The sequence below is a fragment of the Acipenser ruthenus genome, unplaced genomic scaffold, assembly GCF_902713425.1.
Source record: "Acipenser ruthenus unplaced genomic scaffold, fAciRut3.2 maternal haplotype, whole genome shotgun sequence".
NCBI lineage: Eukaryota > Metazoa > Chordata > Actinopteri > Acipenseriformes > Acipenseridae > Acipenser > Acipenser ruthenus.
Window position 1 is genome coordinate 1 of NW_026708750.1, and position 21,413 is coordinate 21,413.

Sequence of the window (21,413 nt, forward strand, 5' to 3'; positions counted from 1 at the left end):
CAACATTGCTTAGATTCTGAGATCAGGCTTATTCAAGGTGGTGTGGCCGCAGGCGATTGCATTTCTGCTTTCATGACTTTTTATGTTTAGTGAGCTGGGGGGTGATTCCTCCAAAAATTTCCTTTCGTCCTCCACACATTTCAATTGTAAAATGTAATTACAAAAAATGTAATGCCTGCAGCACTTGATATTCCCAGGTGGTCCTCCCATTCAAGTACTAACCAAGCCCAACATTCCTTAGCTTCTGAGATCAGGCTTATTCAAGGTGGTGTGGCCGCAGGCGATTGCATTTCTGCTTTCATGACTTTTTATGTTTAGTGAGCTGGGGGTGAATTCCTCCAAAATTTCCTTTTGTCCTCCACACAATTTCAATTGTAAAATGTAATTACAAAAAATGTAATGCCTGCAGCACTTGATATTCCCAGGTGGTCTCCCATCCAAGTACTAAGCAAGCCCAAACATTGCTTAGCTTCTGAGATCAGGCTTATTCAATGTGGTGTGGCCGCAGGCGATTGCATTTCTGCGTTCATGACTTTTATGTTTAGTGAGCTGGGGGTGATTCCTCCAAAAATTTCCTTTTGTCCTCCACACATTTCAATTGTAAAATGTAATTACAAAAATGTAATGCCTGCAGCACTTGATATTCCCAGGTGGTCTCCCATCCAAGTACTAAGCAAGCCCAACATTGCTTAGCTTCTGAGATCAGGCTTATTCAATATGTGGTGTGGCCGCAGGCGATTGCATTTTCTGCTTTCATGACTTTTATGGTTTAGTGAGCTGGGGGTGATTCCTCCAAAATTTCCTTTTTGTCCTCCACACATTTTCAATTGTAAAAATGTAATTACAAAAAATGTAATGCCTGCAGCACTTGATATTCCCCAGGTGGTCTCCCATCCAAGTACTAACCAAGCCCAAACATTGCTCAGCTTCTGAGATCAGAACGAGATCAGGCTTATTCAAGGTGGTGTGGCCGCAGGCGAATGCATTTCTGCTTTCATGACTTTTTATGTTTTAGTGAGCTGGGGGTGATTCCTCCAAAAATTTCCTTTTGTCCTCCACACATTTCAATTGTAAAATGTAATTACAAAAATGTAATGCCTGCAGCACTTGATATTCCCAGGTGGTCTCCCCATCTAAATACTAACCAAGCCCAAAACTGCTTAGCTTTCTGAGATCAGACGAGATCAGGCTTATTCAAGGTGGTGTGGCCGCAGGCGATTACATTTCTGCTTTCATGACTTTTATGTTTAGTGAGCTGGGGGTGATTCCTCCAAAATTTCCTTTTGTCCTCCACACATTTCAATTGTAAAATGTAATTACAAAAAATGTAATGCCTGCAGCACTTGATATTCCCAGGTGGTCTCCCATCCAAGTACTAACCAAGCCCAACATTGCTTAGCTTCTGAGATCAGACGAGATCAGGCTTATTCAAGGTGGTGTGGCTGGCAGGCGTTTGCATTTCTGCTTTCATGACTTTTATGTTTAGTGAGCTGGGGGTGATTCCTCCAAAATTTCCTTTTGTCCTCCACACATTTCAATTGTAAAATGTAATTATAAAAAATGTAATGCCTGCAGCACTTGATATTCCCAGGTGGTCTCCCATCCAAGTACTAAACCAAGCCCAACATTGCTTAGCTTCTGATATCAGGCTTATTCAAGGTGGGTGTGGCCGCAGGCGATTGCATTTCTGCTTTCATGACTTTTATGTTTAGTGAGCTGGGGGGTGAGTCCTCCAAAATTTCCTTTTGTCCTCCACACATTTCAATTGTAAAATGTAATGCCTGCAGCACTTGATATTCCCAGGTGGTCTCCCATCCAAGTACTAACCAAGCCCAACATTGCTTAGCTTCTGAGATCAGGCCTTATTCAAGGTGGTGTGGCCCGCAGGCGATTGCATTTTCTGCTTTCTCATGACTTTTATGTTTAGTGAGCTGGGGGGTGATTCCTCCAAAAATTTTCCTTTTGTCCTCCACACATTTTCAATTGTAAAATGTAATTACAAAAATGTAATGCCCTGCAGCACTTGATATTCCCAGGTGGTCTCCCATCCAAGTACTAACCAAGCCCAACATTGCTTAGCTTCTGAGATTAGGCTTATTCAAGGTGGTGTGGCCGCAGGCGATTGCATTTCTGCTTTCATGACTTTTATGTTTAGTGAGCTGAGGGTGATTCCTTCCAAAATTTCCTTTTGTCCTCCACACATTTCAATTGTAAAAATGTAATTACAAAAAATGTAATGCCTGCAGCACTTGATATTCGCAGGTGGTCTCCCCATCCAAGTACTAACCAAGCCCAACATTGCTTAGCTTCTGAGATCAGGCTTATTTCAAGGTGGTGTGGCCGCAGGCGATTGCAATTTCTGCTTTCATGACGTTTATGTTTAGTGAGCTGGGGGTGATTCCTCCAAAAATTTCCTTTTGTCCTCCACACATTTCAATTGTAAAATGTAATAACAAAAATGTAATGCCTGCAGCACTTGATATTCCCCAGGTGGTCTCCCATCCAAGTACTAACCAAGGCCATAATTGCTTAGCTTCTGATATCAGGCTTATTCAAGGTGGTGTGGCCGCAGGCGATTGCATTTCTGCTTTCATGACTTTTATGTTTAGTGAGCTGGGGGTGATTCCTCCAAAATTTCCTTTTTGTCCCTCCACACATTTCAATTGTAAAATGTAATTTACAAAAAATGTAATGCCTGCAGCACTTGATATTCCCAGGTGGTCTCCTATCCAAGTACTAACCAAGCCCAACATTGCTTAGCTTCGGAGATCAGAACGAGATCAGGCTTATTCAAGGTGGTGTGGCCGCAGGCGATTGCATTTCTGCTTTCATGACTTTTTATGTTTAGGGGAGCTGGGGGTGATTCCTCCAAAATTTCCTTTTGTCCACACATTTCAATTGTAAAATGTAATTACAAAAATGTAATGCCTGCAGCACTTGATATTCCCCAGGTGGTCTCCCCATCCAAGTACTAACCAAGCCCAACATTGCTTAGCTTCTGAGATCAGACGAGATCAGGCTTATTTCAAGGTGGTGTGGGCCGCAGGCAATTGCATTTCTGCTTTCATGAATTTTATGTTTAGTGAGCTGGGGGGTGATTCCTCCAAAATTTCCTTTTGGCCTCCACACATTTTCAATTGTAAAATGTAATGCCTGCAGCACTTGATATTCCCCAGGTGGTCTCCCATCCAAGTACTAAACCAAGCCCAACATTGCTTAGCTTCTGAGATCAGACGAGATCAGGCTTATTCAAGGTGGTGTGGCCCGCAGGCGATTGCATTTCTGCTTTCCATGACTTTTATGTTTAGTGAGCTGGGGGTGATTCCTCCAAAATTTCCTTTTGTCCTCCACACATTTCAATTGTAAAATGTAATGCCTGCAGCACTTGATATTCCCAGGTGGTCTCCCATCCAAGTACTAACCAAGCCCAACATTGCTTAGCTTCTGAGATCAGACGAGATCAGGCTTATTCAAGGTGGGTGTGGCCGCAGGCGATTGCATTTCTGCTTTCATGACTTTTATGTTTAGTGAGCTGGGGGTGATTCCTCCAAAATTTCCTTTTGTCCTCCACACATTTTCAATTGTAAAATGTAATTACAAAAATGTAATGCCTGCAGCACTTGATATTCCCAGGTGGTCTCCCATCCAAGTACTAACCAAGCCCAACATTGCTTAGCTTCTGAGACCAGACGAGATCAGGCTTATTCAAGGTGGTGTGGCCGCAGGCGATTGCATTTCTGCTTTCATGACTTTTATGTTTAGTGAGCTGGGGGTGATTCCTCCAAAATTTCCTTTTGTCCTCCACACATTTCAATTGTAAAATGTAATTACAAAAATGTAATGCCTGCAGCACTTGATATTCCCAGGTGGTCTCCCATCCAAGTACTAACCAAGCCCAACATTGCTTAGCTTCGGAGATCAGACGAGATCAGGCTTATTCAAGGTGGTGTGGCCGCAGGCGATTGCATTTCTGCTTTCATGACTTTTATGTTTAGGGAGCTGGGGGTGATTCCTCCAAAATTTCCTTTTTTTCCTCCACACATTTCAATTGTAAAATGTAATTACAAAAATGTAATGCCTGCAGCACTTGATATTCCCAGGTGGTCTCCCATCCAAGTACTAACCAAGCCCAACATTGCTTAGCTTCTGAGATCAGACGAGATCAGGCTTATTCAAGGTGGTGTGGCCGCAGGCAATTGCATTTCTGCTTTCATGACTTTTATGTTTAGTGAGCTGGGGGGTGATTCCTCCAAAAATTTCCTTTTGTCCTCCACACATTTCAATTGTAAAATGTAATTACAAAAATGTAATGCCTGCAGCACTTGATATTCCCAGGTGGTCTCCCATCCAAGTACTAACCAAGCCCAACATTGCTTAGCTTCTGAGATCAGACGAGATCAGGCTTATTCAAGGTGGTGTGGCCGCAGGCGATTGCATTTCTGCTTTCATGACTTTTATGTTTAGTGAGCTGGGGGGTGATTCCTCCAAAATTTCCTTTTGGCCTCCACACATTTCAATTGTAAAATGTAATGCCTGCAGCACTTGATATTCCCAGGTGGTCTCCCATCCAAGTACTAACCAAGCCCAACATTGCTTAGCTTCTGAGATCAGACGAGACCAGGCTTATTCAAGGTGGTGTGGCCGCAGGCGATTGCGTTTCTGCTTTCATGACTTTTATGTTTAGTGAGCTGGGGGTGATTCCTCCAAAATTTCCTTTTGTCCTCCACACATTTCAATTGTAAAATGTAATGCCTGCAGCACTTGATATTCCCAGGTGGTCTCCCATCCAAGTACTAACCAAGCCCAACATTGCTTAGCTTCTGAGATCGTACGAGATCAGGCTTATTCAAGGTGGTGTGGCCGCAGGCGATTGCATTTCTGCTTTCATGACTTTTATGTTTAGTGAGCTGGGGGTGATTCCTCCAAAATTTCCTTTTGTCCTCCACACATTTCAATTGTAAAATGTAATGCCTGCAGCACTTGATATTCCCAGGTGGTCTCCCATCCAAGTACTAACCAAGCCCAACATTGCTTAGCTTCTGAGATCAGACGAGATCAGGCTTATTCAAGGTGGTGTGGCCGCAGGCGATTGCATTTCTGCTTTCATGACTTTTATGTTTAGTGAGCTGGGGGTGATTCCTCCAAAATTTCCTTTTGTCCTCCACACATTTCAATTGTGAAATGTAATGCCTGCAGCACTTGATATTCCCAGGTGGTCTCCCATCCAAGTACTAACCAAGCCCAACATTGCTTAGCTTCTGAGAGCAGACGAGATCAGGCTTATTCAAGGTGGTGTGGCCGCAGGCGATTGCATTTCTGCTTTCATGACTTTTATGTTTAGTGAGCTGGGGGTGATTCCTCCAAAATTTCCTTTTGTCCTCCACACATTTCAATTGTAAAATGTAATTACAAAAATGTAATACCTGCAGCACTTGATATTCCCAGGTGGTCTCCCATCCAAGTACTAACCAAGCCCAACATTGCTTAGCTTCTGAGATCAGGCGAGATCAGGCTTATTCAAGGTGGTGTGGCCGCAGGCGATTGCATTTCTGCTTTCATGACTTTTATGTTTAGGGAGCTGGGGGTGATTCCTCCAAAATTTCCTTTTGTCCTCCACACATTTCAATTGTAAAATGTAATGCCTGCAGCACTTGATATTCCCAGGTGGTCTCCCATCCAAGTACTAACCAAGCCCAACATTGCTTAGCTTCTGAGATCAGACGAGATCAGGCTTATACAAGGTGGTGTGGCCGCAGGCGGTTGCATTTCTGCTTTCATGACTTTTATGTTTAGTGAGCTGGGGGTGATTCCTCCAAAATTTCCTTTTGGCCTCCACACATTTCAATTGTAAAATGTAATGCCTGCAGCACTTGATATTCCCAGGTGGTCTCCCATCCAAGTACTAACCAAGCCCAACATTGCTTAGCTTCTGAGATCAGGCGAGATCAGGCTTATTCAAGGTGGTGTGGCCGCAGGCGATTGCATTTCTGCTTTCATGACTTTTATGTTTAGTGAGCTGGGGGTGATTCCTCCAAAATTTCCTTTTGTCCTCCACACATTTCAATTGTAAAATGTAATGCCTGCAGCACTTGATATTCCCAGGTGGTCTCCCATCCAAGTACTAACCAAGCCCAACATTGCTTAGCTTCTGAGATCAGGCTTATTCAAGGTGGTGTGGCCGCAGGCGATTGCATTTCTGCTTTCATGACTTTTATGTTTAGGGAGCTGGGGGTGATTCCTCCAAAATTTCCTTTTGTCCACACATTTCAATTGTAAAATGTAATTACAAAAATGTAATGCCTGCAGCATTTGATATTCCCAGGTGGTCTCCCATCCAAGTACTAACCAAGCCCAACATTGCTTAGCTTCTGAGATCAGACGAGATCAGGCTTATTCAAGGTGGTGTGGCCGCAGGCGATTGCATTTCTGCTTTCATGACTTTTATGTTTAGTGAGCTGGGGGTGATTCCTCCAAAATTTCCTTTTGTCCTCCACACATTTCAATTGTAAAATGTAATTACAAAAATGTAATGCCTGCAGCACTTGATATTCCCAGGTGGTCTCCCATCCAAGTACTAACCAAGCCCAACATTGCTTAGCTTCTGAGATCAGACGAGATCAGGCTTATTCAAGGTGGTGTGGCCGCAGGCGATTGCATTTCTGCTTTCATGACTTTTATGTTTAGTGAGCTGGGGGTGATTCCTCCAAAATTTCCTTTTGTACTCGACACATTTCAATTTTAAAATGTAATTACAAAAATGTAATGCCTGCAGCACTTGATATTCCCAGGTGGTCTCCCATCCAAGTACTAACCAAGCCCAACATTGCTTAGCTTCTGAGATCAGGCTTATTCAAGGTGGTGTGGCCGCAGGCGATTGCATTTCTGCTTTCATGACTTTTATGTTTAGGGAGCTGGGGGTGATTCCTCCAAAATTTCCTTTTGTCCTCCACACATTTCAATTGTAAAATGTAATTACAAAAATGTAATGCCTGCAGCACTTGATATTCCCAGGTGGTCTCCCATCCAAGTACTAACCAAGCCCAACATTGCTTAGCTTCTGAGATCAGGCGAGATCAGGCTTATTCAAGGTGGTGTGGCCGCAGGCGATTGCATTTCTGCTTTCATGACTTTTATGTTTAGGGAGCTGGGGGTGATTCCTCCAAAATTTCCTTTTGTCCTCCACACATTTCAATTGTAAAATGTAATTACAAAAATGTAATGCCTGCAGCACTTGATATTCCCAGGTGGTCTCCCATCCAAGTACTAACCAAGCCCAACATTGCTTAGCTTCTGAGATCAGACGAGATCAGGCTTATTCAAGGTGGTGTGGCCGCAGGCGATTGCATTTCTGCTTTCATGACTTTTATGTTTAGTGAGCTGGGGGTGATTCCTCCAAAATTTCCTTTTGTCCTCCACACATTTCAATTGTAAAATGTAATGCCTGCAGCACTTGATATTCCCAGGTGGTCTCCCATCCAAGTACTAACCAAGCCCAACATTGCTTAGCTTCTGAGATCAGACGAGATCAGGCTTATTCAAGGTGGTGTGGCCGCAGGCGATTGCATTTCTGCTTTCATGACTTTTATGTTTAGTGAGCTGGGGGTGATTCCTCCAAAATTTCCTTTTGTCCTCCACACATTTCAATTGTAAAATGTAATTACAAAAATGTAATGCCTGCAGCACTTGATACTCCCAGGTGGTCTCCCATCCAAGTACTAACCAAGCCCAACATTGCTTAGCTTCTGAGATCAGACGAGATCAGGCTTATTCAAGGTGGTGTGGCCGCAGGCGATTGCATTTCTGCTTTCATGACTTTTATGTTTAGGGAGCTGGGGGTGATTCCTCCAAAATTTCCTTTTGTCCTCCACACATTTCAATTGTAAAATGTAATTACAAAAATGTAATGCCTGCAGCACTTGATATTCCCAGGTGGTCTCCCATCCAAGTACTAACCAAGCCCAACATTGCTTAGCTTCTGAGATCAGGCTTATTCAAGGTGGTGTGGCCGCAGGCGATTGCATTTCTGCTTTCATGACTTTTATGTTTAGGGAGCTGGGGGTGATTCCTCCAAAATTTCCTTTTGTCCTCCACACATTTCAATTGTAAAATGTAATGCCTGCAGCACTTGATATTCCCAGGTGGTCTCCCATCCAAGTACTAACCAAGCCCAACATTGCTTAGTTTCTGAGATCAGACGAGATCAGGCTTATTCAAGGTGGTGTGGCCGCAGGCGATTGCATTTCTGCTTTCATGACTTTTATGTTTAGTGAGCTGGGGGTGATTCCTCCAAAATTTCCTTTTGTCCTCCACACATTTCAATTGTAAAATGTAATGCCTGCAGCACTTGATATTCCCAGGTGGTCTCCCATCCAAGTACTAACCAAGCCCAACATTGCTTAGTTTCTGAGATCAGACGAGATCAGGCTTATTCAAGGTGGTGTGGCCGCAGGCGATTGCATTTCTGCTTTCATGACTTTTATGTTTAGTGAGCTGGGGGTGATTCCTCCAAAATTTCCTTTTGTCCTCCACACATTTCAATTGTAAAATGTAATGCCTGCAGCACTTGATATTCCCAGGTGGTCTCCCATCCAAGTACTAACCAAGCCCAACATTGCTTAGCTTCTGAGATCAGACGAGATCAGGCTTATTCAAGGTGGTGTGGCCGCAGGCGATTGCATTGCTGCTTTCATGACTTTTATGTTTAGTGAGCTGGGGGTGATTCCTCCAAAATTTCCTTTTGTCCTCCACACATTTCAATTGTAAAATGTAATGCCTGCAGCACTTGATATTCCCAGGTGGTCTCCCATCCAAGTACTAACCAAGCCCAACATTGCTTAGTTTCTGAGATCAGACGAGATCAGGCTTATTCAAGGTGGTGCGGCCGCAGGCGATTGCATTGCTGCTTTCATGACTTTTATGTTTAGTGAGCTGGGGGTGATTCCTCCAAAATTTCCTTTTGTCCTCCACACATTTCAATTGTAAAATGTAATGCCTGCAGCACTTGATATTCCCAGGTGGTCTCCCATCCAAGTACTAACCAAGCCCAACATTGCTTAGCTTCTGAGATCAGACGAGATCAGGCTTATTCAAGGTGGTGTGGCCGCAGGCGATTGCATTTCTGCTTTCATGACTTTTATGTTTAGTGAGCTGGGGGTGATTCCTCCAAAATTTCCTTTTGTCCTCCACACATTTCAATTGTAAAATGTAATGCCTGCAGCACTTGATATTCCCAGGTGGTCTCCCATCCAAGTACTAACCAAGCCCAACATTGCTTAGCTTCTGAGATCAGACGAGATCAGGCTTATTCAAGGTGGTGTGGCCGCAGGCGATTGCATTTCTGCTTTCATGACTTTTATGTTTAGTGAGCTGGGGGTGATTCCTCCAAAATTTCCTTTTGTCCTCCACACATTTCAATTGTAAAATGTAATGCCTGCAGCACTTGATATTCCCAGGTGGTCTCCCATCCAAGTACTAACCAAGCCCAACATTGCTTAGCTTCTGAGATCAGGCTTATTCAAGGTGGTGTGGCCGCAGGCGATTGCATTTCTGCTTTCATGACTTTTATGTTTAGTGAGCTGGGGGTGATTCCTCCAAAATTTCCTTTTGTCCTCCACACATTTCAATTGTAAAATGTAATTACAAAAATGTAATGCCTGCAGCACTTGATATTCCCAGGTGGTCTCCCATCCAAGTACTAACCAAGCCCAACATTGCTTAGCTTCTGAGATCAGACGAGATCAGGCTTATTCAAGGTGGTGTGGCCGCAGGCGATTGCATTTCTGCTTTCATGACTTTTATGTTTAGTGAGCTGGGGGTGATTCCTCCAAAATTTCCTTTTGTCCTCCACACATTTCAATTGTAAAATGTAATGCCTGCAGCACTTGATATTCCCAGGTGGTCTCCCATCCAAGTACTAACCAAGCCCAACATTGCTTAGTTTCTGAGATCAGACGAGATCAGGCTTATTCAAGGTGGTGTGGCCGCAGGCGATTGCATTTCTGCTTTCATGACTTTTATGTTTAGTGAGCTGGGGGTGATTCCTCCAAAATTTCCTTTTGTCCTCCACACATTTCAATTGTAAAATGTAATGTCTGCAGCACTTGATATTCCCAGGTGGTCTCCCATCCAAGTACTAACGAAGCCCAACATTGCTTAGCTTCTGAGATCAGGTGAGATCAGGCTTATTCAAGGTGGTGTGGCCGCAGGAGATTGCATTTCTGCTTTCATGACTTTTATGTTTAGTGAGCTGGGGGTGAGTCCTCCAAAATTTCCTTTTGTCCTCCACACATTTCAATTGTAAAATGTAATTACAAAAATGTAATGCCTGCAGCACTTGATATTCCCAGGTGGTCTCCCATTCAAGTACTAACCAAGCCCAACATTGCTTAGCTTCTGAAATCAGGCTTATTCAAGGTGGTGTGGCCGCAGGCGATTGCATTTCTGCTTTCATGACTTTTATGTTTAGTGAGCTGGGGGTGATTCCTCCAAAATTTCCTTTTGTCCTCCACACATTTCAATTGTAAAATGTAATTACAAAAATGTAATGCCTGCAGCACTTGATATTCCCAGGTGGTCTCCCATCCAAGTACTAACCAAGCCCAACACTGCTTAGCTTCTGAGATCAGGCTTATTCAAGGTGGTGTGGCCGCAGGCGATTGCATTTCTGCTTTCATTACTTTTATGTTTAGTGAGCTGGGGGTGATTCCTCCAAAATTTCCTTATGTCCTCCACACATTTCAATTGTAAAATGTAATGCCTGCAGCACTTGATATTCCCAGGTGGTCTCCCATCCAAGTACTAACCAAGCCCAACATTGCTTAGCTTCTGAGATCAGGCTTATTCAAGGCGGTGTGGCCGCAGGCGATTGCATTTCTGCTTTCATGACTTTTATGTTTAGTGAGCTGGGGGTGATTCCTCCAAAATTTCCTTTTGTCCTCCACACATTTCAATTGTAAAATTTAATGCCTGCAGCACTTGATATTCCCAGGTGGTCTCCCATCCAAGTACTAACCAAGCCCAACATTGCTTAGCTTCTGAGATCAGACAAGATAAGGCTTATTCAAGGTGGTGTGGCCGCAGGCGATTGCATTTCTGCTTTCATGACTTTTATGTTTAGTGAGCTGGGGGTGATTCCTCCAAAATTTCCTTTTGTCCTCCACACATTTCAATTGTAAAATTTAATTACAAAAATGTAATGCCTGCAGCACTTGATATTCCCAGGTGGTCTCCCATCCAAGTACTAACCAAGCCCAACAATGCTTAGCTTCTGAGATCAGACAAGATCAGGCTTATTCAAGGTGGTGTGGCCGCAGGCGATTGCATTTCTGCTTTCATGACTTTTATGTTTAGGGAGCTGGGGGTGATTCCTCCAAAATTTCCTTTTGTCCTCCACACATTTCAATTGTAAAATGTAATTACAAAAATGTAATGCCTGCAGGACTTGATATTCCCAGGTGGTCTCCCATCCAAGTACTAACCAAGCCCAACATTGCTTAGCTTCTGAGATCAGACGAGATCAGGCTTATTCAAGGTGGTGTGGCCGCAGGCGATTGCATTTCTGCTTTCATGACTTTTATGTTTAGGGAGCTGGGGGTGATTCCTCCAAAATTTCCTTTTGTCCTCCACACATTTCAATTGTAAAATGTAATTACAAAAATGTAATGCCTGCAGCACTTGATATTCCCAGGTGGTCTCCCATCCAAGTACTAACCAAGCCCAACATTGCTTAGCTTCTGAGATCAGGCTTATTCAAGGTGGTGTGGCCGCAGGCGATTGCATTTCTGCTTTCATGACTTTTATGTTTAGTGAGCTGGGGGTGATTCCTCCAAAATTTCCTTTTGTACTCCACACATTTCAATTGTAAAATGTAATGCCTGCAGCACTTGATATTCCCAGGTGGTCTCCCATCCAAGTACTAACCAAGCCCAACATTGCTTAGCTTCTGAGATCAGACGAGATCAGGCTTATTCAAGGTGGTGTGGCCGCAGGCGATTGCATTTCTGCTTTCATGACTTTTATGTTTAGGGAGCTGGGGGTGATTCCTCCAAAATTTCCTTTTGTCCTCCACACATTTCAATTGTAAAATGTAATTACAAAAATGTAATGCCTGCAGCACTTGATATTCCCAGGTGGTCTCCCATCCAAGTACTAACCAAGCCCAACATTGCTTAGCTTCTGAGATCAGACGAGATCAGGCTTATTCAAGGTGGTGTGGCTGCAGGCGATTGCATTTCTGCTTTCATGACTTTTATGTTTAGGGAGCTGGGGGTGATTCCTCCAAAATTTCCTTTTGTCCACACATTTCAATTGTAAAATGTAATTACAAAAATGTAATGCCTGCAGCACTTGATATTCCCAGGTGGTCTCCCATCCAAGTACTAACCAAGCCCAACATTGCTTAGCTTCTGAGATCAGACGAGATCAGACGAGATCAGGCTTATTCAAGGTGGTGTGGCCGCAGGCGATTGCATTTCTGCTTTCATGACTTTTATGTTTAGTGAGCTGGGGGTGATTCCTCCAAAATTTCCTTTTGTCCTCCACACATTTCAATTGTAAAATGTAATGCCTGCAGCATTTGATATTCCCCGGTGGTCTCCCATCCAAGTACTAACCAAGCCCAACATTGCTTAGCTTCTGAGATCAGACGAGATCAGGCGAGATCATGCTTATTCAAGGTGGTGTGGCCGCAGGCGATTGCATTTCTGCTTTCATGTCTTTTATGTTTAGTGAGCTGGGGGTGAGTCCTCCAAAATTTCCTTTTGTCCTCCACACATTTCAATTGTAAAATGTAATTACAAAAATGTAATGCCTGCAGCACTTGATATTCCCAGGTGGTCTCCCATCCAAGTACTAACCAAGCCCAACATTGCTTAGCTTCTGAGATCAGACGAGATCAGGCTTATTCAAGGTGGTGTGGTCGCAGGAGATTGCATTTCTGCTTTCATGACTTTTATGTTTAGTGAGCTGGGGGTGATTCCTCCGAAATTTCCTTTTGACCTCCACACATTTCAATTGTAAAATGTAATTAAAAAATGTAATGCCTGCAGCACTGGATATTCCCAGGTGGTCTCCCATCCAAGTACTAACCAAGCCCAACATTGCTTAGCTTCTGAGATCAGACGAGATCAGGCTTATTCAAGGTGGTGTGGCCGCAGGCGATTGCATTTCTGCTTTCATGACTTTTATGTTTAGTGAGCTGGGGGTGATTCCTCCAAAATTTCCTTTTGTCCTCCACACATTTCAATTGTAAAATGTAATGCCTGCAGCACTTGATATTCCCAGGTGGTCTCCCATCCAAGTACTAACCAAGCCCAACATTGCTTAGCTTCTGAGATCAGACGAGATCAGGCTTATTCAAGGTGGTGTGGCCGCAGGCGATTGCTTTTCTGCTTTCATGACTTTTATGTTTAGTGAGCTGGGGGTGATTCCTCCAAAATTTCCTTTTGTCCTCCACACATTTCAATTGTAAAATGTAATGCCTGCAGCACTTGATATTCCCAGGTGGTCTCCCATCCAAGTACTAACCAAGCCCAACATTGCTTAGCTTCTGAGATCAGGCTTATTCAAGGTGGTGTGGCCGCAGGCGATTGCATTTCTGCTTTCATGACTTTTATGTTTAGTGAGCTGGGGGTGATTCCTCCAAAATTTCCTTTTGTCCTCCACACATTTCAATTGTAAAATGTAATGCCTGCAGCACTTGATATTCCCAGGTGGTCTCCCATCCAAGTACTAACCAAGCCCAACATTGCTTAGCTTCTGAGATCAGACGAGATCAGGCTTATTCAAGGTGGTGTGGCCGCAGGCGTTTGCATTTCTGCTTTCATGACTTTTATGTTTAGTGAGCTGGGGGTGAGTCCTCCAAAATTTCCTTTTGTCCTCCACACATTTCAATTGTAAAATGTAATTACAAAAATGTAATGCCTGCAGCACTTGATATTCCCAGGTGGTCTCCCATCCAAGTACTAACCAAGCCCAACATTGCTTAGCTTCTGAGATCAGGCTTATTCAAGGTGGTGTGGACGCAGGCGATTGCATTTCTGCTTTCATGACTTTTATGTTTAGTGAGCTGGGGGTGATTCCTCCAAAATTTCCTTTTGTCCTCCACACATTTCAATTGTAAAAGGTAATGCCTGCAGCACTTGATATTCCCAGGTGGTCTCCCATCCAAGTACTAACCAAGCCCAACATTGCTTAGCTTCTGAGATCAGGCTTATTCAAGGTGGTGTGGCCGCAGGCGATTGCATTTCTGCTTTCATGACTTTTATGTTTAGTGAGCTGGGGGTGATTCCTCCAAAATTTCCTTTTGTCCTCCACACATTTCAATTGTAAAATGTAATGCCTGCAGCACTTGAGATTCCCAGGTGGTCTCCCATCCAAGTACTAACCAAGCCCAACATTGCTTAGCTTCTGAGATCAGGCTTATTCAAGGTGGTGTGGCCGCAGGCAATTGCATTTCTGCTTTCATGACTTTTATGTTTAGTGAACTGGGGGTGATTCCTCCATAATTTCCTTTTGGCCTCCACACATTTCAATTGTAAAATGTAATTACAAAAATGTAATGCCTGCAGCACTTGATATTCCCAGGTGGTCTCCCATCCAAGTACTATCCAAGCCCAACATTGCTTAGCTTCTGAGATCAGGCTTATTCAAGGTGGTGTGGCCGCAGGCGATTGCTTTTCTGCTTTCATGACTTTTATGTTTAGTGAGCTGGGGGTGATTCCTCCAAAATTTCCTTTTGTCCTCCACACATTTCAATTGTAAAATGTAATTACAAAAATGTAATGCCTGCAGCACTTGATATTCCCAGGTGGTCTCCCATCCAAGTACTAACCAAGCCCAACATTGCTTAGCTTCTGAGATCAGACGAGATCAGGCTTATTCAAGGTGGTGTGGCCGCAGGAGATTGCATTTCTGCTTTCATGACTTTTATGTTTAGTGAGCTGGGGGTGATTCCTCCAAAATTTCCTTTTGTCCTCCACACATTTCAATTGTAAAATGTAATGCCTGCAGCACTTGATATTCCCAGGTGGTCTCCCATCCAAGTACTAACCAAGCCCAACATTGCTTAGCTTCTGAGATCAGACGAGATCAGGCGAGATCAGGCTTATTCAAGGTGGTGTGGCCGCAGGCGATTGCATTTCTGCTTTCATGACTTTTATGTTTAGTGAGCTGGGGGTGATTCCTCCAAAATTTCCTTTTGTCCTCCACACATTTCAATTGTAAAATGTAATGCCTGCAGCACTTGATATTCCCAGGTGGTCTCCCATCCAAGTACTAACCAAGCCCAACATTGCTTAGCTTCTGAGATCAGACGAAATCAGGCTTATTCAAGGTGGTGTGGCCGCAGGCGATTGCATTTCTGCTTTCATGACTTTTATGTTTAGTGAGCTGGGGGTTATTCCTCCAAAATTTCCTTTTGTCCTCCACACATTTCAATTGTAAAATGTAATTACAAAAATGTAATGCCTGCAGCACTTGATATTCCCAGGTGGTCTCCCATCCAAGTACTAACCAAGCCCAACATTGCTTAGCTTCTGAGATCAGGCTTATTCAAAGTGGTGTGGCCGCAGGAGATTGCATTTCTGCTTTCATGACTTTTATGTTTAGTGAGCTGGGGGTGATTCCTCCAAAATTTCCATTTGTCCTCCACACATTTCAATTGTAAAATGTAATGCCTGCAGCACTTGATATTCCCAGGTGGTCTCCCATCCAAGTACTAACCAAGCCCAACATTGCTTAGCTTCTGAGATCAGACGAGATCAGGCTTATTCAAGGTGGTGTGGCCGCAGGCGATTGCGTTTCTGCTTTCATGACTTTTATGTTTAGTGAGCTGGGGGTGATTCCTCCAAAATTTCCTTTGGTCCTCCACACATTTCAATTGTAAAATGTAATGCCTGCAGCACTTGATATTCCCAGGTGGTCTCCCATCCAAGTACTAACCAAGCCCAACATTGCTTAGCTTCTGAGATCAGACGAGATCAGGCTTATTCAAGGTGGTGTGGCCGCAGGTAATTGCATTTCTGCTTTCATGACTTTTATGTTTAGTGAACTGGGGGTGATTCCTCCATAATTTCCTTTTGGCCTCCACACATTTCAATTGTAAAATGTAATGCCTGCAGCACTTGATATTCCCATGTGGTCTCCCATCCAAGTCCTAACAAAGCCCAACATTGCTTAGCTTCTGAGATCAGACGAGATCAGGCTTATTCAAGGTGGTGTGGCCGCAGGCGATTGCATTTCTGCTTTCATGACTTTTATGTTTAGTGAGCTGGGGTGATTCCTCCAAAATTTCCTTTTGTCCTCCACACATTTCAATTGTAAAATGTAATTACAAAAATGTAATGCCTGCAGCACTTGATATTCCCAGGTGGTCTCCCATCCAAGAACTAACCAAGCCCAACATTGCTTAGCTTCTGAGATCAGACGAGATCAGGCTTATTCAAGGTGGTGTGGCCGCAGGCGATTGCATTTCTGCTTTCATGACTTTTATGTTTAGTGAGCTGGGGGTGAATCCTCCAAAATTTCCTTTTGTCCTCCACACATTTCAATTGTAAAATGTAATTACAAAAATGTAATGCCTGCAGCACTTGATATTCCCAGGTGGTCTCCCATCCAAGTACTAACCAAGCCCAACATTGCTTAGCTTCTGAGATCAGACAAGATCAGGCTTATTCAAGGTGGTGTGGCCGCAGGCGATTGCATTTCTGCTTTCATGACTTTTATGTTTAGTGAGCTGGGGGTGATTCCTCCAAAATTTCCTTTTGTCCTCCACACATTTCAATTGTAAAATGTAATGCCTGCAGCACTTGATATTCCCAGGTGGTCTCCCATCCAAGTACTAACCAAGCCCAACATTGCTTAGCTTCTGAGATCAGGCTTATTCAAGGTGGTGTGGCCGCAGGCGATTGCATTTCTGCTTTCATGACTTTTATGTTTAGTGAGCTGGGGGTGATTCCTCCAAAATTTCCTTTTGTCCTCCACACATTTCAATTGTAAAATGTAATGCCTGCAGCACTTGATATTCCCAGGTGGTCTCCCATCCAAGTACTAACCAAGCCCAACACTGCTTAGCTTCTGAGATCAGACGAGATCAGGCTTATTCAAGGTGGTGTGGCCGCAGGCGATTGCATTTCTGCTTTCATGACTTTTATGTTTAGTGAGCTGTGGGTGATTCCTCCAAAATTTCCTTTTGTCCTCCACACATTTCAATTGTAAAATGTAATTACAAAAATGTAATGCCTGCAGCACTTGATATTCCCAGGTGGTCTCCCATCCAAGTACTAACCAAGCCCAACATTGCTTAGCTTCTGAGATCAGACGAGATCAGGCTTAGTCAAGGTGGTGTGGCCGCAGGCGATTGCATTTCTGCTTTCATGACTTTTATGTTTAGTGAGCTGGGGGTGATTCCTCCAAAATTTCCTTTTGTCCTCCACACATTTCAATTGTAAAATGTAATTACAAAAATGTAATGCCTGCAGCACTTGATATTCCCAGGTGGTCTCCCATCCAAGTAATAACCAAGCCCAACATTGCTTAGCTTCTGAGATCAGACGAGATCAGGCTTATTCAAGGTGGTGTGGCCGCAGGCGATTGCATTTCTGCTTTCATGACTTTTATGTTTAGTGAGCTGGGGGTGATTCCTCCAAAATTTCCTTTTGTCCTCCACACATTTCAATTGTAAAATGTAATGCCTGCAGCACTTGATATTCCCAGGTGGTCTCCCATCCAAGTACTAACCAAGCCCAACATTGCTTAGCTTCTGAGATCAGACGAGATCAGGCTTATTCAAGGTGGTGTGGCCGCAGGCGATTGCATTTCTGCTTTCATGACTTTTATGTTTAGTGAGCTGTGGGTGATTCCTCCAAAATTTCCTTTTGTCCTCCACACATTTCAATTGTAAAATGTAATTACAAAAATGTAATGCCTGCAGCACTTGATATTCCCAGGTGGTCTCCCATCCAAGTACTAACCAAGCCCAACATTGCTTAGCTTCTGAGATCAGACGAGATCAGGCTTATTCAAGGTGGTGTGGCCGCAGGCGATTGCATTTCTGCTTTCATGACTTTTATGTTTAGTGAGCTGGGGGTGATTCCTCCAAAATTTGCTTTTGTCCTCCACACATTTCAATTGTAAAATGTAATTACAAAAATGTAATGCCTGCAGCACTTGATATTCCCAGGTGGTCTCCCATCCAAGTACTAACCAAGCCCAACATTGCTTAGCTTCTGAGATCAGACGAGATCAGGCTTATTCAAGGTGGTGTGGCCGCAGGCGATTGCATTTCTGCTTTCATGACTTTTATGTTTAGTGAGCTGGGGGTGATTCCTCCAAAATTTCCTTTTGTCCTCCACACATTTCAATTGTAAAATGTAATGCCTGCAGCACTTGATATTCCCAGGTGATCTCCCATCCAAGTACTAACCAAGCCCAACATTGCTTAGCTTCTTAGATCAGACGAGATCAGGCTTATTCAAGGTGGTGTGGCCGCAGGCGATTGCATTTCTGCTTTCATGACTTTTATGTTTAGTGAGCTGGGGGTGATTCCTCCAAAATTTCCTTTTGTCCTCCACACATTTCAATTGTAAAATGTAATGCCTGCAGCACTTGATATTCCCAGGTGGTCTCCCATCCAAGTACTAACCAAGCCCAACATTGCTTAGCTTCTGAGATCAGGCTTATTCAAGGTGGTGTGGCCGCAGGCGATTGCATTTCTGCTTTCATGACTTTTATGTTTAGGGAGCTGGGGGTGATTCCTCCAAAATTTCCCTTTGGCCTCCACACATTTCAATTGTAAAATGTAATGCCTGCAGCACTTGATATTCCCAGGTGGTCTCCCATCCAAGTACTAACCAAGCCCAACATTGATTAGCTTCTGAGAACAGGCTTATTCAAGGTGGTGTGGCCGCAGGCGATTGCATTTCTGCTTTCATGACTTTTATGTTTAGTGAGCTGGGGGTGATTCCTCCAAAATCTCCTTTTGTCCTCCACACATTTCAATTGTAAAATGTAATTACAAAAATGTAATGCCTGCAGCACTTGATATTCCCAGGTGGTCTCCCATCCAAGTACTAACCAAGCCCAACACTGCTTAGCTTCTGAGATCAGACGAGATCAGGCTTATTCAAGGTGGTGTGGCCGCAGGCGATTGCATTTCTGCTTTCATGACTTTTATGTTAAGTGAGCTGGGGGTGAGTCCTCCAAAATTTCCTTTTGTCCTCCACACATTTCAATTGTAAAATGTAATTACAAAAATGTAATGCCTGCAGCACTTGATATTCCCAGGTGGTCTCCCATCCAAGTACTAACCAAGCCCAACACTGCTTAGCTTCTGAGATCAGACGAGATCAGGCTTATTCAAGGTGGTGTGGCCGCAGGCGATTGCATTTCTGCTTTCATGACTTTTATGTTAAGTGAGCTGGGGGTGAGTCCTCCAAAATTTCCTTTTGTCCTCCACACATTTCAATTGTAAAATGTAATTACAAAAATGTAATGCCTGCAGCACTTGATATTCCCAGGTGGTCTCCCATCCAAGTACTAACCAAGCCCAACATTGCTTAGCTTCTGAGATCAGACGAGATCAGGCTTATTCAAGGTGGTGTGGCCGCAGGCGATTGCATTTCTGCTTTCATGACTTTTATGTTTAGTGAGCTGGGGGTGAGTCCTCCAAAATTTCCTTTTGTCCTCCACACATTTCAATTGTAAAATGTAATTACAAAAATGTAATGCCTGCAGCACTTGATATTCCCAGGTGGTCTCCCATCCAAGTACTAACCAAGCCCAACATTGCTTAGCTTCTGAGATCAGACTTATTCAAGGTGGTGTGGCCGCAGGCGATTGCATTTCTGCTTTAATGACTTTTATGTTTAGTGAGCTGGGGGTGAGTACTCCAAAATTTCCTTTTGTCCTCCACACATTTCAATTGTAAAATGTAATGCCTGCAGCACTTGATATTCCCAGGTGGTCTCCCATCCAAGTACTAACCAAGCCCAACACTGCTTAGCTTCTGAAATCAGATGAGATCAGGCTTATTCAAGGTGGTGTGGCCGCAGGTGATTGCATTTCTGCTTTCATGACTTTTATATTTAGTGAGCTGGGGGTGAGTCCTCCAAAATTTCCTTTTGTCCTCCACACATTTCAATTGTAAAATGTAATGCCTGCAGCACTTGATATTCCCAGGTGGTCTCAAATCCAAGTACTAACCAAGCCCAACATTGCTTAGCTTCTGAGATCAGACGAGATCAGGCTTATTCAAGGTGGTGTGGCCGCAGGCGATTGCTTTTCTGCTTTCATGACTTTTATGTTTAGTGAGCTGGGGGTGATTCCTCCAAAATTTCCTTTTGTCCTCCACACATTTCAATTGTAAAATGTAATTACAAAAATGTAATGCCTGGAGCACTTGATATTCCCAGGTGGTCTCCCATCCAAGTACTAACCAAGCCCAACATTGCTTAGCTTCTGAGATCAGACAAGATCAGGCTTATTCAAGGTGGTGTGGCCGCAGGCGATTGCATTTCTGCTTTCATGACTTTTATGTTTAGTGAGCTGGGGGTGAGTCCTCCAAAATTTCCTTTTGTCCTCCACACATTTCAATTGTAAAATGTAATGCCTGCAGCACTTGATATTCCCAGGTGGTCACCCATCCAAGTACTAACCAAGCCCAACACTGCTTAGCTTCTGAGATCAGACGAGATCAGGCTTATTCAAGGTGGTGTGGCCGCAGGCGATTGCATTTCTGCTTTCTTGACTTTTATGTTTAGTGAGCTGGGGGTGAGTCCTCCAAAATTTCCTTTTGTCCTCCACACATTTCAATTGTAAAATGTAATGCCTGCAGCACTTGATATTCCCAGGTGGTCTCCCATCCAAGAACTAACCAAGCCCAACATTGCTTAGCTTCTGAGATCAGACGAGATCAGGCTTATTCAAGGTGGTGTGGCCGCAGGCGATTGCATTTCTGCTTTCATGACTTTTATGTTTAGTGAGCTGGGGGTGAGTCCTCCAAAATTTCCTTTTGTCCTCCACACATTTCAATTGTAAAATGTAATTACAAAAATGTAATGCCTGCAGCACTTGATATTCCCAGGTGGTCTCCCATCCAAGTACTAACCAAGCCCACATTGCTTAGCTTCTGAGATCAGACGAGATCAGGCTTATTCAAGGTGGTGTGGCCGCAGGCGATTGCTTTTCTGCTTTCATGACTTTTATGTTTAGTGAGCTGGGGGTGATTCCTCCAAAATTTCCTTTTGTCCTCCACACATTTCAATTGTAAAATGTAATTACAAAAATGTAATGCCTGCAGCACTTGATATTCCCAGGTGGTCTCCCATCCAAGTACTAACCAAGCCCAACACTGCTTAGCTTCTGAGATCAGACGAGATCAGGCTTATTCAAGGTGGTGTGGCCACAGGCGATTGCAT

At 43.6% G+C, this 21,413-nt stretch overlaps 54 non-coding genes and 40 pseudogenes across 54 annotated transcripts; all 94 read right to left on the bottom strand.

Moving 5' to 3' along the window:
- Positions 1–172: 172 nt before the first annotated feature.
- LOC131735758 (5S ribosomal RNA) lies at positions 173–282 on the bottom strand (annotated as a pseudogene).
- A 118-nt stretch (positions 283–400) lies between these two features.
- LOC131735740 (5S ribosomal RNA) lies at positions 401–510 on the bottom strand (annotated as a pseudogene).
- A 115-nt stretch (positions 511–625) lies between these two features.
- Positions 626–736, bottom strand: LOC131735745 (5S ribosomal RNA; annotated as a pseudogene).
- Positions 737–856: 120 nt separating this feature from the next.
- Positions 857–978, bottom strand: LOC131735734 (5S ribosomal RNA; annotated as a pseudogene).
- Positions 979–1,095: 117 nt separating this feature from the next.
- Positions 1,096–1,216, bottom strand: LOC131735746 (5S ribosomal RNA; annotated as a pseudogene).
- Positions 1,217–1,331: 115 nt separating this feature from the next.
- Positions 1,332–1,451, bottom strand: LOC131735679 (5S ribosomal RNA). Its single transcript, XR_009327655.1, has one exon. It is a non-coding gene; the product is annotated as a 5S ribosomal RNA (ribosomal RNA).
- A 115-nt stretch (positions 1,452–1,566) lies between these two features.
- Positions 1,567–1,677, bottom strand: LOC131735757 (5S ribosomal RNA; annotated as a pseudogene).
- Positions 1,678–1,778: 101 nt separating this feature from the next.
- Positions 1,779–1,889, bottom strand: LOC131735755 (5S ribosomal RNA; annotated as a pseudogene).
- Positions 1,890–2,011: 122 nt separating this feature from the next.
- Positions 2,012–2,120, bottom strand: LOC131735753 (5S ribosomal RNA; annotated as a pseudogene).
- Positions 2,121–2,237: 117 nt separating this feature from the next.
- Positions 2,238–2,348, bottom strand: LOC131735756 (5S ribosomal RNA; annotated as a pseudogene).
- A 344-nt stretch (positions 2,349–2,692) lies between these two features.
- Positions 2,693–2,812, bottom strand: LOC131735692 (5S ribosomal RNA; annotated as a pseudogene).
- Positions 2,813–2,925: 113 nt separating this feature from the next.
- On the bottom strand, positions 2,926–3,048 carry LOC131735747 (5S ribosomal RNA; annotated as a pseudogene).
- Positions 3,049–3,150: 102 nt separating this feature from the next.
- LOC131735727 (5S ribosomal RNA) lies at positions 3,151–3,272 on the bottom strand (annotated as a pseudogene).
- A 101-nt stretch (positions 3,273–3,373) lies between these two features.
- On the bottom strand, positions 3,374–3,493 carry LOC131735671 (5S ribosomal RNA). Its single transcript, XR_009327647.1, has one exon. It is a non-coding gene; the product is annotated as a 5S ribosomal RNA (ribosomal RNA).
- Positions 3,494–3,608: 115 nt separating this feature from the next.
- LOC131735644 (5S ribosomal RNA) lies at positions 3,609–3,727 on the bottom strand. The gene has a single exon (XR_009327620.1). It is a non-coding gene; the product is annotated as a 5S ribosomal RNA (ribosomal RNA).
- Positions 3,728–3,841: 114 nt separating this feature from the next.
- On the bottom strand, positions 3,842–3,960 carry LOC131735660 (5S ribosomal RNA). The gene has a single exon (XR_009327636.1). It is a non-coding gene; the product is annotated as a 5S ribosomal RNA (ribosomal RNA).
- A 115-nt stretch (positions 3,961–4,075) lies between these two features.
- LOC131735637 (5S ribosomal RNA) lies at positions 4,076–4,194 on the bottom strand. The gene has a single exon (XR_009327613.1). It is a non-coding gene; the product is annotated as a 5S ribosomal RNA (ribosomal RNA).
- Positions 4,195–4,310: 116 nt separating this feature from the next.
- LOC131735748 (5S ribosomal RNA) lies at positions 4,311–4,429 on the bottom strand. The gene has a single exon (XR_009327666.1). It is a non-coding gene; the product is annotated as a 5S ribosomal RNA (ribosomal RNA).
- A 101-nt stretch (positions 4,430–4,530) lies between these two features.
- On the bottom strand, positions 4,531–4,649 carry LOC131735647 (5S ribosomal RNA). The gene has a single exon (XR_009327623.1). It is a non-coding gene; the product is annotated as a 5S ribosomal RNA (ribosomal RNA).
- Positions 4,650–4,749: 100 nt separating this feature from the next.
- Positions 4,750–4,868, bottom strand: LOC131735788 (5S ribosomal RNA). Its single transcript, XR_009327697.1, has one exon. It is a non-coding gene; the product is annotated as a 5S ribosomal RNA (ribosomal RNA).
- Positions 4,869–4,968: 100 nt separating this feature from the next.
- LOC131735768 (5S ribosomal RNA) lies at positions 4,969–5,087 on the bottom strand. Its single transcript, XR_009327677.1, has one exon. It is a non-coding gene; the product is annotated as a 5S ribosomal RNA (ribosomal RNA).
- Positions 5,088–5,187: 100 nt separating this feature from the next.
- Positions 5,188–5,306, bottom strand: LOC131735653 (5S ribosomal RNA). The gene has a single exon (XR_009327629.1). It is a non-coding gene; the product is annotated as a 5S ribosomal RNA (ribosomal RNA).
- A 114-nt stretch (positions 5,307–5,420) lies between these two features.
- On the bottom strand, positions 5,421–5,539 carry LOC131735675 (5S ribosomal RNA). Its single transcript, XR_009327651.1, has one exon. It is a non-coding gene; the product is annotated as a 5S ribosomal RNA (ribosomal RNA).
- Positions 5,540–5,639: 100 nt separating this feature from the next.
- Positions 5,640–5,758, bottom strand: LOC131735786 (5S ribosomal RNA). The gene has a single exon (XR_009327695.1). It is a non-coding gene; the product is annotated as a 5S ribosomal RNA (ribosomal RNA).
- Positions 5,759–5,858: 100 nt separating this feature from the next.
- Positions 5,859–5,977, bottom strand: LOC131735656 (5S ribosomal RNA). Its single transcript, XR_009327632.1, has one exon. It is a non-coding gene; the product is annotated as a 5S ribosomal RNA (ribosomal RNA).
- Positions 5,978–6,077: 100 nt separating this feature from the next.
- Positions 6,078–6,186, bottom strand: LOC131735705 (5S ribosomal RNA; annotated as a pseudogene).
- Positions 6,187–6,297: 111 nt separating this feature from the next.
- Positions 6,298–6,416, bottom strand: LOC131735669 (5S ribosomal RNA). The gene has a single exon (XR_009327645.1). It is a non-coding gene; the product is annotated as a 5S ribosomal RNA (ribosomal RNA).
- A 114-nt stretch (positions 6,417–6,530) lies between these two features.
- On the bottom strand, positions 6,531–6,649 carry LOC131735779 (5S ribosomal RNA). Its single transcript, XR_009327688.1, has one exon. It is a non-coding gene; the product is annotated as a 5S ribosomal RNA (ribosomal RNA).
- Positions 6,650–6,763: 114 nt separating this feature from the next.
- Positions 6,764–6,872, bottom strand: LOC131735706 (5S ribosomal RNA; annotated as a pseudogene).
- Positions 6,873–6,986: 114 nt separating this feature from the next.
- Positions 6,987–7,105, bottom strand: LOC131735657 (5S ribosomal RNA). The gene has a single exon (XR_009327633.1). It is a non-coding gene; the product is annotated as a 5S ribosomal RNA (ribosomal RNA).
- Positions 7,106–7,219: 114 nt separating this feature from the next.
- LOC131735790 (5S ribosomal RNA) lies at positions 7,220–7,338 on the bottom strand. Its single transcript, XR_009327699.1, has one exon. It is a non-coding gene; the product is annotated as a 5S ribosomal RNA (ribosomal RNA).
- Positions 7,339–7,438: 100 nt separating this feature from the next.
- On the bottom strand, positions 7,439–7,557 carry LOC131735643 (5S ribosomal RNA). Its single transcript, XR_009327619.1, has one exon. It is a non-coding gene; the product is annotated as a 5S ribosomal RNA (ribosomal RNA).
- Positions 7,558–7,671: 114 nt separating this feature from the next.
- On the bottom strand, positions 7,672–7,790 carry LOC131735789 (5S ribosomal RNA). Its single transcript, XR_009327698.1, has one exon. It is a non-coding gene; the product is annotated as a 5S ribosomal RNA (ribosomal RNA).
- Positions 7,791–7,904: 114 nt separating this feature from the next.
- LOC131735707 (5S ribosomal RNA) lies at positions 7,905–8,013 on the bottom strand (annotated as a pseudogene).
- A 100-nt stretch (positions 8,014–8,113) lies between these two features.
- On the bottom strand, positions 8,114–8,232 carry LOC131735780 (5S ribosomal RNA). The gene has a single exon (XR_009327689.1). It is a non-coding gene; the product is annotated as a 5S ribosomal RNA (ribosomal RNA).
- Positions 8,233–8,332: 100 nt separating this feature from the next.
- On the bottom strand, positions 8,333–8,451 carry LOC131735781 (5S ribosomal RNA). Its single transcript, XR_009327690.1, has one exon. It is a non-coding gene; the product is annotated as a 5S ribosomal RNA (ribosomal RNA).
- Positions 8,452–8,551: 100 nt separating this feature from the next.
- LOC131735654 (5S ribosomal RNA) lies at positions 8,552–8,670 on the bottom strand. The gene has a single exon (XR_009327630.1). It is a non-coding gene; the product is annotated as a 5S ribosomal RNA (ribosomal RNA).
- A 100-nt stretch (positions 8,671–8,770) lies between these two features.
- Positions 8,771–8,889, bottom strand: LOC131735659 (5S ribosomal RNA). The gene has a single exon (XR_009327635.1). It is a non-coding gene; the product is annotated as a 5S ribosomal RNA (ribosomal RNA).
- A 100-nt stretch (positions 8,890–8,989) lies between these two features.
- Positions 8,990–9,108, bottom strand: LOC131735665 (5S ribosomal RNA). Its single transcript, XR_009327641.1, has one exon. It is a non-coding gene; the product is annotated as a 5S ribosomal RNA (ribosomal RNA).
- A 100-nt stretch (positions 9,109–9,208) lies between these two features.
- Positions 9,209–9,327, bottom strand: LOC131735676 (5S ribosomal RNA). The gene has a single exon (XR_009327652.1). It is a non-coding gene; the product is annotated as a 5S ribosomal RNA (ribosomal RNA).
- A 100-nt stretch (positions 9,328–9,427) lies between these two features.
- Positions 9,428–9,536, bottom strand: LOC131735708 (5S ribosomal RNA; annotated as a pseudogene).
- Positions 9,537–9,650: 114 nt separating this feature from the next.
- Positions 9,651–9,769, bottom strand: LOC131735687 (5S ribosomal RNA). The gene has a single exon (XR_009327659.1). It is a non-coding gene; the product is annotated as a 5S ribosomal RNA (ribosomal RNA).
- A 100-nt stretch (positions 9,770–9,869) lies between these two features.
- On the bottom strand, positions 9,870–9,988 carry LOC131735782 (5S ribosomal RNA). The gene has a single exon (XR_009327691.1). It is a non-coding gene; the product is annotated as a 5S ribosomal RNA (ribosomal RNA).
- Positions 9,989–10,088: 100 nt separating this feature from the next.
- LOC131735700 (5S ribosomal RNA) lies at positions 10,089–10,207 on the bottom strand (annotated as a pseudogene).
- Positions 10,208–10,321: 114 nt separating this feature from the next.
- Positions 10,322–10,430, bottom strand: LOC131735743 (5S ribosomal RNA; annotated as a pseudogene).
- Positions 10,431–10,544: 114 nt separating this feature from the next.
- On the bottom strand, positions 10,545–10,653 carry LOC131735730 (5S ribosomal RNA; annotated as a pseudogene).
- Positions 10,654–10,753: 100 nt separating this feature from the next.
- LOC131735721 (5S ribosomal RNA) lies at positions 10,754–10,862 on the bottom strand (annotated as a pseudogene).
- Positions 10,863–10,962: 100 nt separating this feature from the next.
- Positions 10,963–11,081, bottom strand: LOC131735694 (5S ribosomal RNA; annotated as a pseudogene).
- A 114-nt stretch (positions 11,082–11,195) lies between these two features.
- On the bottom strand, positions 11,196–11,314 carry LOC131735680 (5S ribosomal RNA). The gene has a single exon (XR_009327656.1). It is a non-coding gene; the product is annotated as a 5S ribosomal RNA (ribosomal RNA).
- A 114-nt stretch (positions 11,315–11,428) lies between these two features.
- Positions 11,429–11,547, bottom strand: LOC131735670 (5S ribosomal RNA). Its single transcript, XR_009327646.1, has one exon. It is a non-coding gene; the product is annotated as a 5S ribosomal RNA (ribosomal RNA).
- Positions 11,548–11,661: 114 nt separating this feature from the next.
- On the bottom strand, positions 11,662–11,770 carry LOC131735710 (5S ribosomal RNA; annotated as a pseudogene).
- Positions 11,771–11,870: 100 nt separating this feature from the next.
- On the bottom strand, positions 11,871–11,989 carry LOC131735698 (5S ribosomal RNA). The gene has a single exon (XR_009327660.1). It is a non-coding gene; the product is annotated as a 5S ribosomal RNA (ribosomal RNA).
- Positions 11,990–12,103: 114 nt separating this feature from the next.
- LOC131735777 (5S ribosomal RNA) lies at positions 12,104–12,222 on the bottom strand. The gene has a single exon (XR_009327686.1). It is a non-coding gene; the product is annotated as a 5S ribosomal RNA (ribosomal RNA).
- A 111-nt stretch (positions 12,223–12,333) lies between these two features.
- LOC131735686 (5S ribosomal RNA) lies at positions 12,334–12,462 on the bottom strand (annotated as a pseudogene).
- Positions 12,463–12,562: 100 nt separating this feature from the next.
- LOC131735702 (5S ribosomal RNA) lies at positions 12,563–12,691 on the bottom strand (annotated as a pseudogene).
- Positions 12,692–12,805: 114 nt separating this feature from the next.
- Positions 12,806–12,924, bottom strand: LOC131735678 (5S ribosomal RNA). The gene has a single exon (XR_009327654.1). It is a non-coding gene; the product is annotated as a 5S ribosomal RNA (ribosomal RNA).
- A 113-nt stretch (positions 12,925–13,037) lies between these two features.
- Positions 13,038–13,156, bottom strand: LOC131735787 (5S ribosomal RNA). Its single transcript, XR_009327696.1, has one exon. It is a non-coding gene; the product is annotated as a 5S ribosomal RNA (ribosomal RNA).
- A 100-nt stretch (positions 13,157–13,256) lies between these two features.
- On the bottom strand, positions 13,257–13,375 carry LOC131735709 (5S ribosomal RNA). Its single transcript, XR_009327661.1, has one exon. It is a non-coding gene; the product is annotated as a 5S ribosomal RNA (ribosomal RNA).
- Positions 13,376–13,475: 100 nt separating this feature from the next.
- LOC131735711 (5S ribosomal RNA) lies at positions 13,476–13,584 on the bottom strand (annotated as a pseudogene).
- A 100-nt stretch (positions 13,585–13,684) lies between these two features.
- LOC131735720 (5S ribosomal RNA) lies at positions 13,685–13,803 on the bottom strand. Its single transcript, XR_009327663.1, has one exon. It is a non-coding gene; the product is annotated as a 5S ribosomal RNA (ribosomal RNA).
- Positions 13,804–13,917: 114 nt separating this feature from the next.
- Positions 13,918–14,026, bottom strand: LOC131735741 (5S ribosomal RNA; annotated as a pseudogene).
- Positions 14,027–14,126: 100 nt separating this feature from the next.
- Positions 14,127–14,235, bottom strand: LOC131735712 (5S ribosomal RNA; annotated as a pseudogene).
- Positions 14,236–14,335: 100 nt separating this feature from the next.
- Positions 14,336–14,444, bottom strand: LOC131735725 (5S ribosomal RNA; annotated as a pseudogene).
- Positions 14,445–14,558: 114 nt separating this feature from the next.
- Positions 14,559–14,667, bottom strand: LOC131735723 (5S ribosomal RNA; annotated as a pseudogene).
- A 114-nt stretch (positions 14,668–14,781) lies between these two features.
- On the bottom strand, positions 14,782–14,900 carry LOC131735641 (5S ribosomal RNA). Its single transcript, XR_009327617.1, has one exon. It is a non-coding gene; the product is annotated as a 5S ribosomal RNA (ribosomal RNA).
- A 100-nt stretch (positions 14,901–15,000) lies between these two features.
- LOC131735684 (5S ribosomal RNA) lies at positions 15,001–15,129 on the bottom strand (annotated as a pseudogene).
- Positions 15,130–15,229: 100 nt separating this feature from the next.
- On the bottom strand, positions 15,230–15,348 carry LOC131735648 (5S ribosomal RNA). The gene has a single exon (XR_009327624.1). It is a non-coding gene; the product is annotated as a 5S ribosomal RNA (ribosomal RNA).
- Positions 15,349–15,462: 114 nt separating this feature from the next.
- Positions 15,463–15,571, bottom strand: LOC131735729 (5S ribosomal RNA; annotated as a pseudogene).
- A 100-nt stretch (positions 15,572–15,671) lies between these two features.
- Positions 15,672–15,790, bottom strand: LOC131735731 (5S ribosomal RNA). Its single transcript, XR_009327664.1, has one exon. It is a non-coding gene; the product is annotated as a 5S ribosomal RNA (ribosomal RNA).
- Positions 15,791–15,890: 100 nt separating this feature from the next.
- LOC131735642 (5S ribosomal RNA) lies at positions 15,891–16,009 on the bottom strand. The gene has a single exon (XR_009327618.1). It is a non-coding gene; the product is annotated as a 5S ribosomal RNA (ribosomal RNA).
- A 100-nt stretch (positions 16,010–16,109) lies between these two features.
- Positions 16,110–16,228, bottom strand: LOC131735697 (5S ribosomal RNA; annotated as a pseudogene).
- Positions 16,229–16,341: 113 nt separating this feature from the next.
- Positions 16,342–16,460, bottom strand: LOC131735664 (5S ribosomal RNA). The gene has a single exon (XR_009327640.1). It is a non-coding gene; the product is annotated as a 5S ribosomal RNA (ribosomal RNA).
- A 114-nt stretch (positions 16,461–16,574) lies between these two features.
- LOC131735661 (5S ribosomal RNA) lies at positions 16,575–16,693 on the bottom strand. Its single transcript, XR_009327637.1, has one exon. It is a non-coding gene; the product is annotated as a 5S ribosomal RNA (ribosomal RNA).
- A 100-nt stretch (positions 16,694–16,793) lies between these two features.
- On the bottom strand, positions 16,794–16,902 carry LOC131735713 (5S ribosomal RNA; annotated as a pseudogene).
- Positions 16,903–17,002: 100 nt separating this feature from the next.
- Positions 17,003–17,121, bottom strand: LOC131735791 (5S ribosomal RNA). The gene has a single exon (XR_009327700.1). It is a non-coding gene; the product is annotated as a 5S ribosomal RNA (ribosomal RNA).
- Positions 17,122–17,235: 114 nt separating this feature from the next.
- On the bottom strand, positions 17,236–17,354 carry LOC131735639 (5S ribosomal RNA). Its single transcript, XR_009327615.1, has one exon. It is a non-coding gene; the product is annotated as a 5S ribosomal RNA (ribosomal RNA).
- A 114-nt stretch (positions 17,355–17,468) lies between these two features.
- On the bottom strand, positions 17,469–17,587 carry LOC131735667 (5S ribosomal RNA). Its single transcript, XR_009327643.1, has one exon. It is a non-coding gene; the product is annotated as a 5S ribosomal RNA (ribosomal RNA).
- Positions 17,588–17,687: 100 nt separating this feature from the next.
- LOC131735742 (5S ribosomal RNA) lies at positions 17,688–17,806 on the bottom strand. The gene has a single exon (XR_009327665.1). It is a non-coding gene; the product is annotated as a 5S ribosomal RNA (ribosomal RNA).
- A 114-nt stretch (positions 17,807–17,920) lies between these two features.
- On the bottom strand, positions 17,921–18,039 carry LOC131735754 (5S ribosomal RNA). The gene has a single exon (XR_009327667.1). It is a non-coding gene; the product is annotated as a 5S ribosomal RNA (ribosomal RNA).
- Positions 18,040–18,153: 114 nt separating this feature from the next.
- On the bottom strand, positions 18,154–18,272 carry LOC131735759 (5S ribosomal RNA). Its single transcript, XR_009327668.1, has one exon. It is a non-coding gene; the product is annotated as a 5S ribosomal RNA (ribosomal RNA).
- A 100-nt stretch (positions 18,273–18,372) lies between these two features.
- On the bottom strand, positions 18,373–18,491 carry LOC131735691 (5S ribosomal RNA; annotated as a pseudogene).
- A 100-nt stretch (positions 18,492–18,591) lies between these two features.
- LOC131735714 (5S ribosomal RNA) lies at positions 18,592–18,700 on the bottom strand (annotated as a pseudogene).
- A 100-nt stretch (positions 18,701–18,800) lies between these two features.
- On the bottom strand, positions 18,801–18,909 carry LOC131735752 (5S ribosomal RNA; annotated as a pseudogene).
- A 114-nt stretch (positions 18,910–19,023) lies between these two features.
- LOC131735792 (5S ribosomal RNA) lies at positions 19,024–19,142 on the bottom strand. The gene has a single exon (XR_009327701.1). It is a non-coding gene; the product is annotated as a 5S ribosomal RNA (ribosomal RNA).
- A 114-nt stretch (positions 19,143–19,256) lies between these two features.
- Positions 19,257–19,375, bottom strand: LOC131735793 (5S ribosomal RNA). Its single transcript, XR_009327702.1, has one exon. It is a non-coding gene; the product is annotated as a 5S ribosomal RNA (ribosomal RNA).
- Positions 19,376–19,489: 114 nt separating this feature from the next.
- Positions 19,490–19,608, bottom strand: LOC131735760 (5S ribosomal RNA). The gene has a single exon (XR_009327669.1). It is a non-coding gene; the product is annotated as a 5S ribosomal RNA (ribosomal RNA).
- A 114-nt stretch (positions 19,609–19,722) lies between these two features.
- LOC131735737 (5S ribosomal RNA) lies at positions 19,723–19,831 on the bottom strand (annotated as a pseudogene).
- Positions 19,832–19,931: 100 nt separating this feature from the next.
- On the bottom strand, positions 19,932–20,050 carry LOC131735681 (5S ribosomal RNA). Its single transcript, XR_009327657.1, has one exon. It is a non-coding gene; the product is annotated as a 5S ribosomal RNA (ribosomal RNA).
- A 100-nt stretch (positions 20,051–20,150) lies between these two features.
- On the bottom strand, positions 20,151–20,269 carry LOC131735695 (5S ribosomal RNA; annotated as a pseudogene).
- Positions 20,270–20,383: 114 nt separating this feature from the next.
- On the bottom strand, positions 20,384–20,502 carry LOC131735693 (5S ribosomal RNA; annotated as a pseudogene).
- Positions 20,503–20,602: 100 nt separating this feature from the next.
- Positions 20,603–20,721, bottom strand: LOC131735778 (5S ribosomal RNA). Its single transcript, XR_009327687.1, has one exon. It is a non-coding gene; the product is annotated as a 5S ribosomal RNA (ribosomal RNA).
- Positions 20,722–20,821: 100 nt separating this feature from the next.
- On the bottom strand, positions 20,822–20,940 carry LOC131735666 (5S ribosomal RNA). Its single transcript, XR_009327642.1, has one exon. It is a non-coding gene; the product is annotated as a 5S ribosomal RNA (ribosomal RNA).
- A 114-nt stretch (positions 20,941–21,054) lies between these two features.
- On the bottom strand, positions 21,055–21,172 carry LOC131735683 (5S ribosomal RNA; annotated as a pseudogene).
- A 114-nt stretch (positions 21,173–21,286) lies between these two features.
- On the bottom strand, positions 21,287–21,405 carry LOC131735650 (5S ribosomal RNA). The gene has a single exon (XR_009327626.1). It is a non-coding gene; the product is annotated as a 5S ribosomal RNA (ribosomal RNA).
- Between the last annotated feature and the right edge of the window lie 8 nt (positions 21,406–21,413).